The sequence below is a fragment of the Rattus rattus genome, chromosome 11 (genome assembly GCF_011064425.1).
Source record: "Rattus rattus isolate New Zealand chromosome 11, Rrattus_CSIRO_v1, whole genome shotgun sequence".
Lineage (NCBI taxonomy): Eukaryota > Metazoa > Chordata > Mammalia > Rodentia > Muridae > Rattus > Rattus rattus.
The window spans coordinates 14,811,802-14,828,391 of NC_046164.1; the positions used below are offsets into that span (position 1 = coordinate 14,811,802).

Sequence of the window (16,590 nt, forward strand, 5' to 3'; positions counted from 1 at the left end):
CAACATGGTCCTGTAGCGTTTCCTAATATAGCTCTATGAAAACTGAAAGCAGGGCCTCATTGCTGAGAGCAACTTCCGCACAGTTCACTAAATAGAGAAATCTAATAGGTACAGGCTTGGAGCCTTCACCCTTATGTTTTAGTCTTGTGTAAGAAGGTTCTCCACAGGCTATAAGAAAGAGCAACCAGGATACCAACCCAGCTACAAAACCGTCATCAACCACAACACATGCAGTAGGTTCATGGTGCTATCAAAGTACTTTGGCCAATCAATGCTTGGTTTTACTTGAGGCCCAAAATATGTGAGGGAAGATATGCCTTACACTGCCTGAGTGGCCAGAACACTCACAGTGACTTAAACAGGAAGCAGGGATCCTGCATGAGTCAATACTAGGTTCTCTGCTCATGTTGTTGCTGTTAGCTTGGTGGTTTTGTTGGATTCCTAACAGTGGGAGAGGTGTAGCTCTGCCTACTCTTGAGATACTTTCCCTCCATTTGGATGACATCCGGCTTCTGTGAGGTCTTTTGCCTTAAATTCTATCTTGCTCTTTGTACTCTTTGTCCTCTCTTGTCTCAAACTCTGTTCTGAAGAGGAAACAGTGGAGGGGGAGAAGATGTGGGAAAGAAGAGGATAAAAGAAATGTGTGAACTGTGGGAAAAATGATGGTAGGGGAAACAGTTGTCAGTATATATTACATAATAGAAGGCTATATTTTCATTTGGAAACATTAGCTCAATATTTCCAAATAAAAATGCAAATAGGCAAGCAAAGACGATGAAGGAGAATCAAAATGTTGAAGAAAAGAACAACATAATTTTGATAGTCAATGACCAGCCCATTTCTGAGTCCTGGGGTGGTTTGAATAAGTTTAGATAAACTTGTGTACATAAATGCTTGGCCCATGGAGAGTGACACCTTTAGGTGACCTGACTTTTTGGAGGATGTCTGGCCTTGTTGGAGAAAGTGTGTAGTGGTAGGGATAGGTTTTGATGTCTGCAAGTGCTCATGCTGCATGGAGTGTCCATGGAGAACTCTTGGCTCCTCCAGCATCATATCTGCTACACACTGCGATGCTTCATGCTTTGATGAAACTGGAGTAATCCTCTTAAACTATAAGCCAGGCTTAATATAATATCTGCCAACATCAAAATATATTATGATAAACTCAAAAGAATTCCTTAAAATGAGGAACAAAACAATGCTGACCAGTCACTATATGTGTAATCAATATGTGGTTCGATGTTCTACCTAGAAGAATAAGACAATTGAAAACAATCAAGGAGATATAATTTGGACAGTAAAATTCAAGTTCTCCTAATTGGTAGATGATGGGACATTAGTAACCCCAAAAATTCTACTACCGACTGTCTATAGCTTTATAAATGCTTTCGGGAAAGTGGCTGGATAAAGGATTCTCTGAAAATGGAAAAATAAATCAATAGAAGTACAGTATGCCTCCTGTATCAAAATGAGAAATGGTCTGAGAAACAAGGAATAAATAACAAATAACACAAAATATGTTAGGGAATATATATATATATTATATTATATATTATATTATATATTATATAATCATATCAGTTTACAGACCTTGAAATGACAATTTTCAACTCCCAGGACAAAATCCCTTGAGAAATAGCATTCTTGAACAACAACAACAACAACAACAAATAACTGCATGGCATCAGCATACTAACAGCTTGATCAATGGAATAGAGTTGAAGACCCACAGATAATTCCAGCCACATATGGAACCCTGATATTTCCTAAGGAATCCACCTAGACACACTAAGAAACATAGTGCACCTTAAACAAGTGATGCCAAGAACCAGCCTGGGCTCTAAGAGGGGTTCTGAACAAGGGATGCCTGGGAACAGTGAAAAATTTATGACTAGAAGTGAAACTATGGATTCTAGCTGATGACCTGTGCTGTGATACATAAAGCCTTTCCAGTCTGCTCCTCTATATATTCTGTTTTATCAAGAACATCGAGAACTCTCTGTGTATATTCTCTTTTCTCTCTATACTAAGAGATCTCTCTGTCAATGTCCTGCTTTATTTGAACTCTGTCCATGTTCTGTGTCCTATGCATGTGTGTTTAAGTGTATGAGTTCTCCAAGCAGTTTCTCATTTTATCCTAAAAAATTTTCTGATACCTCATCTCCCATAGAACACAAATCTAATTGTTATTATAGGTAGAAAAAAGTAAGGGCTGGAGAGATGGCTCAGCGGTTAAGAGCACCCGACTACTCTTCCAGAGGTCATGAGTTCAATTCCCATCAACCACATGTTTGCTCACAACCATCTGTAAATAGATCTTATGCCCTCTTCTATTTTATCTGAAGACAGCTACAGTTGACTCATATATAATAAATAAATAAATCTTTAAAAAAAAAAAAAAAAAAAAAAAAAAAAAAAAAAAGTAAGAAAATTGTGTTTGGTGTAAATATGAAAGAGGTATATAGCCATTTCATTTTTGTTTCTGACTGGTTTTAAAAGTATAAATGTGTTTCACCTGTCTTGGCTATATATTGGTTTTTAAGTTATTGGGTATGGTAAAACATTTATAACATTGGTAACAGAAAATTGGCTTAAGAACTGGTAGTTCCCAGAAGTGCAGACATTCTGAGACCACAGGAAAGACTGCCACTTCTGCACACCTCTGCCCACATCTCTGGTCCAAGGGGGAAACTGCACAGTGCCTCTGGGCACAGGAATATAGGAACAGTCAGCCGCCGGTACTTCTGTTCTGCACCCAGGACTGAACTGAACCAGTCAAACAACTCCCTGCACCCAAATCTTGTGGGGAAAGAGCTAGACTCTCAGGAGTGCAGATGATCCTGAGAAGTCAGAGGATACTACCCTCTGCCCACATTCTTGACCCAAGAGGGAATCGCCTAATGTTAACTGTGCCTCTTGGGTGCAAGGACCTAGTAGGAATCAGGGGCAGGACCCTTCTGATTCCTGGCCATGCCTACAGCTGAAAGACAGTCACCAGGAGTGCCTACACATCTAAGTGCAGAGGTAAGACCCACTTTTCTGCTCCAAGTGACCTGCCTGGTGAATTCAGGACACACAGAGGCAGAAGTCCTCTGGGTCAGGGCACTTCCTGTTTCTGGCTGTGCCCCAAACTAAACTGATACCATCCCACAGTTACCTGCACCCAAATCTGGTGGGGAAGAGTGTTGGACACCCAGAAGTGCAGACATCCTGAGACGAAAAGGCAGACTGCAACTTCTGCACACCTCTGCCCACATCCCTGGTCCAAGCGGAAACTGCATAGTGCCTCTGGACACAGGAATACAGGAATAGTCAGTCACTGATTCATGCCCATGCCTAGAGCTAAAAGACAGTCACCAGGAGTGTTTACACACCTGAGATCAGAGCACCTGTCCCCAGAAAAGACTGAAGAAAAATAGGAAAACAGTTCTACAGGAATGCTGACACAGGCCTACAGAAGGATCAAGCTACTCTCAGAAACAGCAAGACAAGCAAACACCAGAGACAACCCCATGGTGAGAGGCAAGTGCAGGAACCTAAGCAACAGAAACCAAGACTACTTGGCATCATTAGAGCCCAGTTCTTCCACCAAAGAAAATATCGGATATCCAAACACACTGGAAAAGCAAGATTTAGATTTAAAATCACATTATTATACTGATAGAGAAATTTAAGAAGAACATAAGTAACTCCCTTAAAGAAATGCAGGACGAGCTGGCCCCTGTGAGTTTTTTTGGGCAGGTGCTGATGCCAGAGCCGAGGGCCTGTCGCCATGCCTCGGAAAATTGAGGAAATCAAGGACTTTCTACTCACAGTCCGGTAAAAGGATGCCAAATCTATCAAGATCAAGAAAAACAAGGATAATGTAAAGTTCAAGGTCCGCTGTAGCAGGTACCTCTACACCCTGGTTATCACAGACAAGGAGAAGGTGGAGAAGCTGAAGCAGTCCCTGCCCGCCAGGTTTGGCAGTGAAGGAGCTGAAATGAACCGGACATCTGCATGTGACTATTAAAAACCCTGAAAAGGCAAAATAAAATAAAATAAAATAAAATAAAATAAAATAAAATAAAATAAAAAAATGCAGGACGACACAAGTAAAAAAGTAGAAGCCTTAAAGAGGAAACACAAAAATCCCTGAAAGAATTATAGGAAAACACAATGAATTGAACAAAACCCTCCAGGACTTAAAAATGGGAATAGGAACAATAAAGAAAGCACAAAGGGTGACAACCCTGGTGATAAAAAAACAAAACAAAACAAAACAAAACCAAACCTAAGGAAGAGACCAGCAGTCATACATACAAACATCACCAACAGAATACAAGCGATAGAAGAGAGAATCTCAGGGGCAGAAGATACCATAGAAAACATCAACACAACTGAAAAAGATAATGTAAAACGCAAAAAGCTCCTAGCCCAAAACATCCAGGAAATCCGGGACACAATGAGAAGGTCAAACCTAAGGATAATAGGTATATAAAGAGTGAAGACTCCCAACATAAAGGGCCAATACATATATTCAACAAAATTGTAGAAGAAAACTTCCCTAACCTAAAGAAAGAGATGCCCATAAATATACAAGAAGCCTACAGAACTCCAAATAGATTGCACCAGAAGAGAAATTCCTCCCATCACATAATAGTTAAAACACCAAATGCACAAAACAAAGAAAGAATATTAAAAGCAGTAAGGGAAAAAGGTCAAGTGACATAAAAAGGCAGACCTATCAGAATTATACCAGACCTCTCAACAGAGACTATGAAAGCCAGAAGATCCTGGACAGATGTCATACAGACCTTAAGGGAACACAAATGCCAGCCCAAGTTACTGTATCCAGCTAAACTTTCAATTAACATAGATGGAGAAATGAAGATATTCTGTGACAAAACCAAATTTACTCAATATCTTTTTACAAATCCAGCCCTACAAAGGATAATAGATGGGAAACTCCAACACAAGGAGAGAAACTACACTGTACAGTAAGCAAGAATATAATTTCCTTGCAATGAAACCAAAAGAGAGACAAACAAACATAATTCCACTTCTAACAACGAAAATAACAGGAAACTATAATCACTGTTCTGTAATATCTCTCAATATCAACAGACTCAATTCCCCAATAAAAAGACATAGACTAACATACTGGATACGTAAAGAGGACCCAGCATTTTGCTGCATGCAGGAAACACATCCCAGAGACAAAGATAGACACTATCTCACAGTAAATGGCTGGAAAACAACTTCCCAAGCAAATGGCCTGAGGAAACAAGTTGGAGTTGCCATTCTAATATCAAATAAAATTGACCTTCAACCAAAAGTGATTAAAAAAGATAAGGAAGGACACTTCATATTCATCATAGGAAAAATCCACCAAGATTAACTCTCAGTCCTAAATATCTATGCTCCAAATGCAAGGGCACCTAAATTCATAAAAGAAACCTTACTAAAGCTCAAAGCACACATTGCACGTCACATGATAATAGTAGGAGATTTCAACACCCCACTCTCATCAATGGACAGATCATGGAAACAGAAATTAAACAGAGACGTAGACAGACTAAGAGAAATCATGAACCAAATGGACTTAACAGATATTTATAGAACATTCCATCCTAAAACAAAAGGATACACCTTCTTCTCAGCACCTCAAGGAACCTCCTCCAAAATTGAACATCTAATCAGTCACAAAACAGGCCTTAACAGTACAGGAAGATAGAAATAATCCCATGCGTCCTATCAGATCACCATTCACTAAGACTGGTATTCAATAACAACAATAATGACAGAAAGCCCACATATACATGAAAGGTGAACAATGCTCTACTCAATGACAACTGGGTCAAGGAAGAAATAAAGAAAGAAATTAAAGACTTCTTAGAATTTAATGAAATGAAAATACAACATTCCCAAACTCATGGGACACAATGAACGTGGTACTAAGAGGAAAACTCATAGCTCTGAGTGCCTGCAAAAAGAAACAGGAGAGAGCGTATGTCAGCAACTTGACAGCACACCTTAAAGCTCTAGAACAAAAAGAAACAAATAAACCCAAGAGGAGTAGAAGGCAGGAAATAATCAAACTCAGAGCTGAAATCAACCAAGTAGAAATGAAAAGAACTATACAAAGAATCAACAAAAGCAGGAGCTGGTTCTTTGAAAAAATCAACAAGATAGATAATCCCTTAGCCAGACTAACCAGAGGTTACAGAGAGTGTATCCAAATTAACAAAATCAGAAACCAAAAGGGAGATATAACAGAATCTGAAGAAATTAAAAACATCATCAGATCCTACTACAAAAACTTATATTCAACAAAACTGGAAAATCTGGAGGAAATGGACAAATTTCTAGACAGATACCAGGTACCAAAGTTAAATCAGGAACAGATAAACCATCTAAACAACCCCATAACTGCTAAAGAAATAGAAGCAGTTATTAAAAGTCTTGCAACCAAAAAGAGTCCAGGTCCAGATGGGTTCAGTGCAGAATTCTATCAGACCTTCATAGAAGATCTCATACCAATACTGTCCAAACTATTCCACAAAATTGAAACAGATGGTGCACTATCAAATTCCTTCTATGAGGCCACAATTACTCTTATACCTAAACCACACAAAGACCCAACAAAGAAAGAGAATTTCAGACCAATTTCCCTTATGAATATTGACTCAAAATACTCAATAAAATCCTTGCAAACTGAATCCAAGAACACATAAAAACAATCATCCATCATGATCAAATAGGCTTCATCCCAGGGATGCAGGGATGGTTTAATATATGGTAATCCATCAAAGTAATCCACTATATTACAAACTCAAAGATAAGAACCACATGATCATTTCATTAGATGCTGAGAAAGCATTTGACAAAATTCAACACCCCTTCATGATAAAAGTCCTGGAAAGATCAAGAATTCAAGGCCCATATCTAATCATAGTAAAAGCCATATACAGCAAACCAGAAGCTAACACAAAACTAAATGGAGAGAAACTTGAAGCAATCCCACTAAAATCAGGGACTAGACAAGGCTGCCCACTCTCTTCCTAATTATTCAATATAGTACTCAAATTCCTAGACAGAGCAATCCAGCAATGAAACGATATCAAAGGGATACAAATTGGAAGGGAAGAAATCAAAGTATCACTATTTGCAGATGGTATGATAGTATATTTAAGTGACCTCAAAAGCTCCTCCAGAGAACTACTTAACCTAATAAACAACTTCAGCAAGGTGTCAGGGTATAAAACTAACACAAACAAATCAGTAGTCTTCCTCTACTCAAAGGATAAACAAGCTGAGAAAGAAATTAAGGAAATAACTCCCTTTACAATAGTCCCAAATAATATAAAATATCTTGGCATGATTTTAACCAAGCAAGTGAAAGATCTGTATGACAAGAACTTCAAGCCTCTGAAGAAAGAAATTGAGGAAAATCTCAGAAGATGGAAAGATCTTCCATGCTCACGGATTGACAGGATTAATATAGTAAAGATGGCCATTTTGCCAAAAGCAATCTACAGATTCAGTGCAATCCCCATCAAAATTCCTAACACAATTCTTTCACAGACATAGAAAGAGCAATTTGTAAATTCATTTGTAATAACAAAAAAACCCAGGATAGCAAAAACAATTCTCAACAATAAAAGAACTACTGGGGGAATCACCATTCCTGACTTCAAGCAGTATTACAGAGCAATAGTCATAAAAACTGTATGGTATTGCTACAGAGACAGGCAGATAGATCAGTGGAACAGAATTGAAGACCCAGAAATGAACCCACACACCTATGGTCACTTGATCTTTGACAAAGGAGCTAAAACCATCCAATGGAAGAAAGATAGCATTTTCAACAAATGGTGCTGGTTCAACTGGAGGTCAGCATGTAGAAGAATGCAGATCGATCCATGCTTATCACCTGTACAAAGCTTAAGTCCAAGTGGATCAAGGATCTCCACATCAAACCAGATACACTCAAACTAATAGAAGAAAAAGTGGGGAAGTGTCCTGAACACATGGCTACTGGGGAAAATTTCCTAAACAAAACACCAATGGCTTATTCTCTAAGATCACAACTCGACAAATGGGACCTCATAAAACTGCAAAGCTTCTGTAAGGCAAAAGACACTGTCATTAGGACAAAACAGCAACCAACAGATTGGGAAAGGATCTTTACCAATCCTACATCTGATAGAGGGCTAATATTAAAAATATACAAAGAACTCAGGAAGTTAGACTCCAGAGAGCCAAATAACCCTATTAAGAAATGGGGTACAGAGCTAAACAAAACATTCTCAGCTGAGGATTATCAAATGGCCAAAGAGCACCTAAAGAAATGTTAAACATCCTTAGTGATCAGGGAAATGCAAAGCAAAACAACCCTGAGATTCCACCTCACACCAGTCAGAATGGCTAAGATAAAAAACTCTGGTGACAGCAGATGCTGGCAAGGATGTGGAAAAAGAGGAACACGCCTCCATTGTTGGTGGGCTTGCAATCTGGTACAACCACTCTGGAAATCAGTCTGGAGGTTCCTCAGAAAATTTGACATTCCAGAAGCTGGAAAGAACCCAGATGCCCTTCAACAGAGGAATGGGTTAAAAAAAATGTGGTACATCTACACAATGGAGTATTACTCAGCTATCAAAAACAATGACTTCATGAAATTCATAAGCAAATGGAATGAAGTAGAAAATATCATCCTGAGTGAGGTAACTCAATCACAGAAAAACATCCATGGTATGCACTCATTGATAAGTGGATATTAGCCAAAAAAGCTTGAATTACCCAAGATGCAATCCACAGACCACAGGAAGCTCAATAAGAAGCTTGACCAAAATGCAGATGTTCCCACTCCTTAAAAGGGAAAAAATATCCATAGGAGGGGATATGGAAGCAAAGTTTAGAGCAGCAACTGAAGGAATGACCATTGAGAGCCTGCCCCACATGTGGTCCATATATATGCAGCCACCAAAACTAGATAAGATTGATGAAGCTAGAAAATGCATGGTGAAAGGGACCAGATAAAGATCTCTCCTGAGAGACACATCCAGAGCATGTCCAATACAGAGGTCAATGCTAGCAGCAAACCACTGAACTGAGAACAGGAACCCCTCGGGGGAATTAGAGGAAGGATTGAAAGAGTTGAAGGAGCTTGCAACCCCATAAAAACAACAATGCCAACCAACCAGAGCTTCCAGAGACTAAGCTAATACCAAAAGACTATACAGGGACTGACTCAGGGCTACAACTGCATAGGTAGCAGAGAATAGCCTTGTTGGGGCACCAGTAGAAGGGAAAGCCCTTGGTCCTGCCAAGGTTGGACCCCAAGTGCAGTGGAATATGGGGGGTGGGGGATGTATGGTGGATATATAGGGGGAATACTCGTATGGGGGGAGGGCGAGGGGAGGGAATGGGGGTTATGGTAAGAAACCAGGAAGAGGAATAACATTTGAAATGAAAGTAAAGAAATATACCTAATAAAAAATTTAAAGAAATCAACAAATAAATAAAAGAACATCTGAGCTCTTTCCAGCTTCTGGCTATTGTACATAAGGCTGCTATGAACATACTGGAGCATATGTTCTTGTTATATTTTGGAGCATCTTTTGAGTGTATACCCAGGAGTGGTATAGCTATGTCCTCAGGTAGTACTATGTCCTATTTTCTGAGGAACCTCCAGACTGATTTCCAGAGTGGTTGTACCAGATTGCATTCCCACCAACAATGGAGGAGTGTTCCTATTTTTCCACATCCTTGTCAGCATCTGTTGTCACCTGAGTTTTTGAACTTAGTCATTCTGAGTGATAAAAGATAGAAACTCAGGGTTGTTTTGATTTGAATTTCCCTGAGGACTAAGGAGGTTGAACATTTCTTTAGGTATTTTTTTAGCCATTTGATATTCTTCAGCTGAGAATTCTATGTTTAACTCTGTACCCCATTTTTAAATAGGGATATTTGGCTCTTTGGAGTCTAAGTTCTTGAGTTCTTTGTATATATTGGATATTAACCCTCTATTGGATGTAGGACTGGTAAAGATCTTTCCCCAATCTGTTGGTTGCCATTTTGTCCTAATGACAGTGTCCATTGCCTTATAGAAGTTTTACAGTTTATGAGGTCCCATTTGTCGATTCTTGATTTAACAGCATAAGTCATTGGTGTTTTGTTCAGTAAATTTTCCCCTGTAACCATGTTTGAGGCTTTTACCCTCTCTCTCTCTCTCTCTTCCCCAATTTTTCTTCTATTCGTTTGACTAATTTCATTGTATCTGGTTTTATGTGGAGGTCCTTGATCCACTTGGATTTGACCTTATACAAGGTGATAAGAATGTATCAATTTGCATTCTCCTACATGCTGACTCCAAGTTGAACCGTCAGCATTTGGTGAAAATGCTGTCTATTTTCCACTGGATGGTTTTAGCTCCTTTGTTAATGATCAAATGACCGTAGGTGTGTGGGTTAATTTCTGGGTCTTCAATTCAACTCTATTCATCTACCTGCATGTCTTGGTACCAATACCATACAGATTTTATCACTATTTCTTTGTAATACAGCTTGAGATCGGGATGGTGATTCCCCCAGCAGTTCTTTTACTGATGAGTATATTTTCACTATCATAGATTTGTGGTTTTTCCAAATGAGTGTGCAAATATCTCCTTGTAACTCTATGTAGAAGTGATTTGGAATTTTGATGAGGATTGCATTCAATCTGTAGATTGCTTAAAGCATGATGTTCATTTTTATTATACTAGTCCTTCCAATCAATGAGCATGGGAGATCTTTCCACCTTCTGAGATCTTTTTGATTTCTTTCTTCAGAGACTTGAAGTTCTTGTCATACAGATCTTTCACTTGCTTGGTGAGAGTCATACCAGTGTTTTTTATATTATTTGTGACTATTGTGAGGGTTACCACTTTCCTAATTTCTATCTCAACCTGTTTATCCTATGATGATAGAGAAAAGCTACTGATTTGAGTTAATTTTACATCCAGGCACTTTGCTGAATTTGTTCATCAGGTTTAGGAGTCCTCTGGTGGAATTTTTGGGGTCACTTAAATATACAATCATATCATATTCAAATAGAGATATTTTGACTTATTACTTTCCATTGTATCCTTTTGACCTCCTTTTGTTGTGTAATTCTTCTGGCTACAACTTCAAGTACTATATTGAATAGGTAGAGAGAGTGGGCAGCCTTTTCTCGTGCCTAATTTTAGTGGGATTGCCTCAAGTTTCTCTCCACTTAGTTTGATGTTGGCTACTGGTGTGCTGTATTTTTCTTTTGCTATGGTAAGGCATGGGCCTTGAATTCCTAATTTTTCCAAGACTTTTACCACGATGGGGTGTTGAATTTTGTGCAATGCTTTCTTCATATCTAAAGAGATCATCATATGGTTTTTTCTTTGAGTTTGTTTATATAGTGGATTACATTGATAGATTTCCATATATTGATCCATCCCCGCATCCCTGGGATGAAGCCTTCTTGATCATTACGGATGATCGATTTGATTTGTTCTTGGTTTTTGAGAATTTTTTTTTATAAGCATTTTTTTTTAAGATTTTTATTTATTATGTATGAGTACACTGTAGCTGTCTTCAGACCCCCCAGAAGAGGGCATCAGATCTTATTACAGATGGCTGTGAGCCACCATGTGGTTGCTGGGATTTGAACTCAGGATCTCTGGAAGAGCAGTTGGTGCTCTTAACCACTGAGCCATCTCTCCAGCCCGGTTTTTGAGAATTTTATTTTGTATTTTTGCATTGATGTTTATAGGGCAAATTGGTCTTAAATACTTTTTCTTTGTTGACTTTGTGTCGTTTAGGTATAAGTGTAATTGTGGCTTCACAGAACAAATTCAGTAGACTTACTACTGTTTCTATTTTTTGGAAAGTTTTGAAGAGTATTGATATAAAGTCTTCTTTGAAGGTATGATAGAATTCTGCACTAAACCCATCTGGTCCTGGACTCTTTTTTGGGAGACTTTTAATGAATGATTCTATTTCTTTAGCAGTTATGGGATTATTTAGATGGTTTATCGACCCTAATTTAACTTTGGTACCTGGTATATGTGTAGAAAACTGCCCATTTCATCCAGATGTTTCAGTTTTATTGAGTATAGACTTTTGTATTAGTATCTGATCATTTTTTTAATTTCATACTTTTCTTTTGTTATATCTTCCTTTCATTTCTGATTTTGTTAATTTGTATACTTACTCTGTGCCCTTTGGTTAGTCTGGGTAAGGATACATCTATGTTGTTGATTTTTCTCAATGAAGCAGCTCCTGGTTTTGTTAATTCTTTGTGTCCTTCTTTTTATTTCTAATTGGTTGATTTTAGCCCAGAGATTGACTGTTTCCTTATGTCTCCTCCTCTTGTGTGTATTCACTTCTTTTGGTTCCTGATCTTTCTGGTGTACATTTATGGTGTCAGTGTATGTTCTCTCTAGATTCTTTTTGGAGACACTTGGAACTATGATTTTTTTCTCTTAGCACTGCTTCCACCAGTTTTCACATGTTGTGCCTTCATTTTCATCAAATCATAAATTGCCTTTAATTTCTTTCTTTCTTATCCAAGTTATTGAGTAGAGCATTGTTCAGTTTCCACGTGTATGTTGGCTTTCTGTTTTTCTGTTTTGTTTTGTTTTGTTTTGTTATTTAAGATCATCCTTTGCCCATGGTGATCTGATAGGGTGCATGGTATTATTTCAATAATCTTGTATCTGTTGGACCTGTTTAATGACTGATTGTGTGGTCAATTTTTGAGAGGGTACCATGAGCTCTTGAGAAGAAGGTATATTCTTTTGTTTTAGGATGAAACATTCTATAGATATCTGTTAAATCCATTTGGTTCATAACTTCTGTTAGTTTCACTGTGTCTCTGTTTAGTTTGTTTCCATAATCACTCCATTGCTGAGAGAAATGTGTGTCCAAGTATTACTGTGTGAGTTGCAATGCATGCTTTGAGCTATAGTAAAGTTTATTTTATGATTGTGGGTGCCCCTGCATTTGATGCATACATGTTCAGAATTGAGAGTTCATCTTGGTTGATTTTTCTTTTGATGAGTATGAAGTGTTCTTCCTTATCTTTTTTGATAACTTTTGGTTGAAAGTCAATTTTATTCAATATTGGAATGGCTATTCCAGCTTTATTCTTGGGACCAAATTTTTGGAAAAAATTTCTAGCCCTTTACTCTGAGGTAATGTCTCTTTTGTCACTCAGTTGTGTCCTTGTATGCAGCAAAATACTGGGTCCTGTTTACATAATCAATCTGTTAGTCTATGTCTTTTTATTGGGGAACTGAGGGCATTGTTGTGCAGAGATATTAAGAAAAAGTGATTGTTGCTTCCTGCTTTTTTTGTTATTAGAAGTGGAATTATATTTTGTGGCTTTCTTCTTTTGGGTTAGTTGAAAAACAATTTCTTTCTTGCTTTTCTGAGGTGTAGTTTCCCTCCTTGTGTTGAAGTTTTCCATTTACTGTTGTTTGTGGTGCTGGATTTGTGAAAAGTTTTGTGTAAATTTGGTTTTGTCATGGAATATCATGGTTTCTCCATCTATAATTGAGAGTTTTGCTGGGTATAGTAGCCTGGGCTGACATTTTTGTTCTCTTAGCATCTTTATGACATCTCCCCAGGATCTTTTGCCTTTTAGAGTCTCTAGTGAGAAATCTGGTGTAGTTTGGATAGGGCTGTATTAATTACTTGACCATTTACCCTTACTGTTTCTAATAGTCTTTGTTTTCTGCATTTGGTGCTTAGAGTATTATGTGACAGGAGTTTCTTGTCTGGTCTAATTTATTTTAAGTTCTGTAGCCTTCCTTTATGTTCATGGGCATCTCTTTTTTTTAGGTTAGTGAAGGTTTCTTCTATAATTGTGTTGAAGATATTTACAGGCCCTTTAAGTTGGGAATTTTTGCTCTCTTCTGTACCTATTATCCTTAAGTTTTGTTTTCTCATTGTGTCCTGGATTTCCTGGGGTAGGATTTGTTGTTGTTTTGCATTTACTTTAACTCTTCTGTCAATGTTTTGTATGGTATCTTATGTACATTCTCTCCGCTGTCTCCCATATTCTGTTGGTGGTGCTTGCATCTATCTATGACTACTGATCTCTTTCCTAGGTTTTCTATCTCCGGGGTTGTCTCCCTTTATGATTTCTTTATTGTTTCTATTTCCATTTTTAGATCTTGGATCGCTTTGTTCAATTCGATGACTGTTTTGGTTGTGTTTTCTTGTAATTCTTTAAGGGATTTTTATGTTTCCTGTTTAAGGGTTTCTACCTGTTTACCTGTGTTCTCCTGTAAGGGAGTTATATCCTCCTCCTAATCTTCTATTATCATCATGAGATGTGGCTTTAAATCTGACTCTTGCATTTCTGGTGTGATGGGGTATCCAGGACTTGCTGTAGTTGGAGAACTAGATTGTGTTGATGCCAAGTAGCCTTGCTTTATTTATTTATTTATTTATTTGCCTATATTTCTGTGCTTGCCTCTTGCCATCTGGTTATCTCTAGTGCTACCTGCCCTTTCTTTCTCTGACTGGAGCTTGTCCCTCTTTTATCCTGGTTGGGTCAGAACTCCTCAGTGACTCTTTGTGATTCTGGGTGTTTTGAGCATCTAGGACTCGGGCTCCCTCTGGGAGCTGTGAAAGTGGATGCAGAGCCAGCACTCTAGGTCTGCTCAAGGTGCAGGTTGAGACCAGATGGAAACCATGCCACTTGCTGGGCAGGCATTTTTGCATCCCTGTACCCTTGAATAGGTGTTGGGGTAGTTGTTTTGGCTTTGTCGCCTGTGATCCTGAGTGTGTTAGAGCACCAGGGAGTTGGCCTTTCTCTGGGTGTTGTGGGAATGGGTGTGGATCCATATTCTCTATTCTTATAGTAGAATTATTTACCCCTCATTCATAATCCTGTCCTTTCATGGTACACCCAAAACTTGTAGCCACATCCCCAGATGACAAGATCGATGAACTCAGACTCAACTTAGAAGAAATGTTTTCTTGCATCATTAATTTGTCCTAATATTATTTTTCTCTTCCAAACACATCTTCGTGCTTGTAAAGCATGAAACCCTTTGTTCCTTTCCTTACCTATGAAGCCCTCACTAGTCTACAAGGGAGCGGTTGCATTCTATTAATTCTAATTTCATTTTATCTTTCAGGATAAACAACTTACCAACTCCATCAACTTTCTACCAACTACCCCTACCTTCCTAAAGCTATTTAAATCAGATCAGGAATTCTGTAAAATTGTTGTTTGATCTGAACAAGCTTTTATTTCATGAATGTTCATCTTCTTTTTTTTTTTCCTGTGCGAAACTTGCCCAATAGAGTGGGCTATCAACCAAGAATTAATCACATAAGGCTACAGGCAGTGAGGGTATACGCACCACTAATTACACCACGCTAGATACATGAGGAATACAGCAATGACAAACAAGAGAAAGCATGCAGCAAGAAGCAACAGTGGGCTGAAGCCTCTGCGTCCATGAGTCCATGCCTCTCAAGGATACACCCATCATAGCCATGCAAAATGGTTGGTGATCTCTAAAAAGGTTATCTGCCAACTGCATGGCCTCCTGCATTGCGTCAGCCACACGATATTGGTTACTATCCATAACCTGAATGGAAGCCTCTAATGCTTCTGAACCCAGTTACTTATGGCACTGAACACAAATAAGTCTAGCTGGTACATAACCAGGAGATTCAACCCTGCTGCCATCACTCATGATGCTGGAAGTTACTTTGCAATAGGATCAACAGGAGTATCACTCATCTACAAACTCTGTAACCTAAGCCAGTAACGTCCCTACAAAATATTATAATACAATACTGGCACAGTACTGGTTACAGTACTGCCTAAAGCTATGGTGGCTGGACAGGTATTTAATCCCAGGAATGAATGGAATCAAGTTGAATGAAGTGAGGTCTTTCTTCTTCCTTGTATTTTAAATAGCTATTTTTGAATCTTGAAGGTTAAATATGAGGCTTATTTCTTAACCTGCCCATAGGCAGCAATATTACTATTACATTTTTCTACTGATTTCTTATGATTGTATATACTTAGAAAGTACTGAAGTCATAAGCCTAGGTATCAAAAACATGCTATGTTGAGTGAACATATACTAAATTGTAATTTATATAATATATAATTGTGTGTTGTGTTACAGTATAATATTATAGCTGGGTGATGGTCCTTAGCTGCACTCCCTCTTATTTGTTGAGTCAGGATCTTCTGTTAAACCTGCAGCTCCATGCTACAGCCAGGCTGGCTTCCCACTGAGTTTCAAGGATCATTATTCATCCCTCCCCCATTACAGAAATCTGCCACCATGCTGGATTTTATGTGGGTGCTGGGGAAAGAAAAACAATGCTGGAGATATGGTTGTACTGTATGAATATGCAACTTTAGAAAATGTAGTCATGTAGGGTAAGTTACATCAACAGAAGAAAAAATAGTAATATTCACAATGAGGAAGTTGAACCTAATTAAAAAAAAAATCAAAAAACTGCTAATGAAATTTACCAACAAAAACAATGAGAAGTCTTTTGAAAAACAAACTTTTAGAGAAATATTCCCATTATTAACATAATGAAAGTATTG

The 16,590-nt window shown here is 38.2% G+C and overlaps 1 pseudogene; it reads left to right on the forward strand.

Annotated features, from left to right (window-relative positions):
• Window positions 1-3,740: 3,740 nt before the first annotated feature.
• Window positions 3,741-3,986, forward strand: LOC116912748 (annotated as a pseudogene).
• Window positions 3,987-16,590: the final 12,604 nt, after the last annotated feature.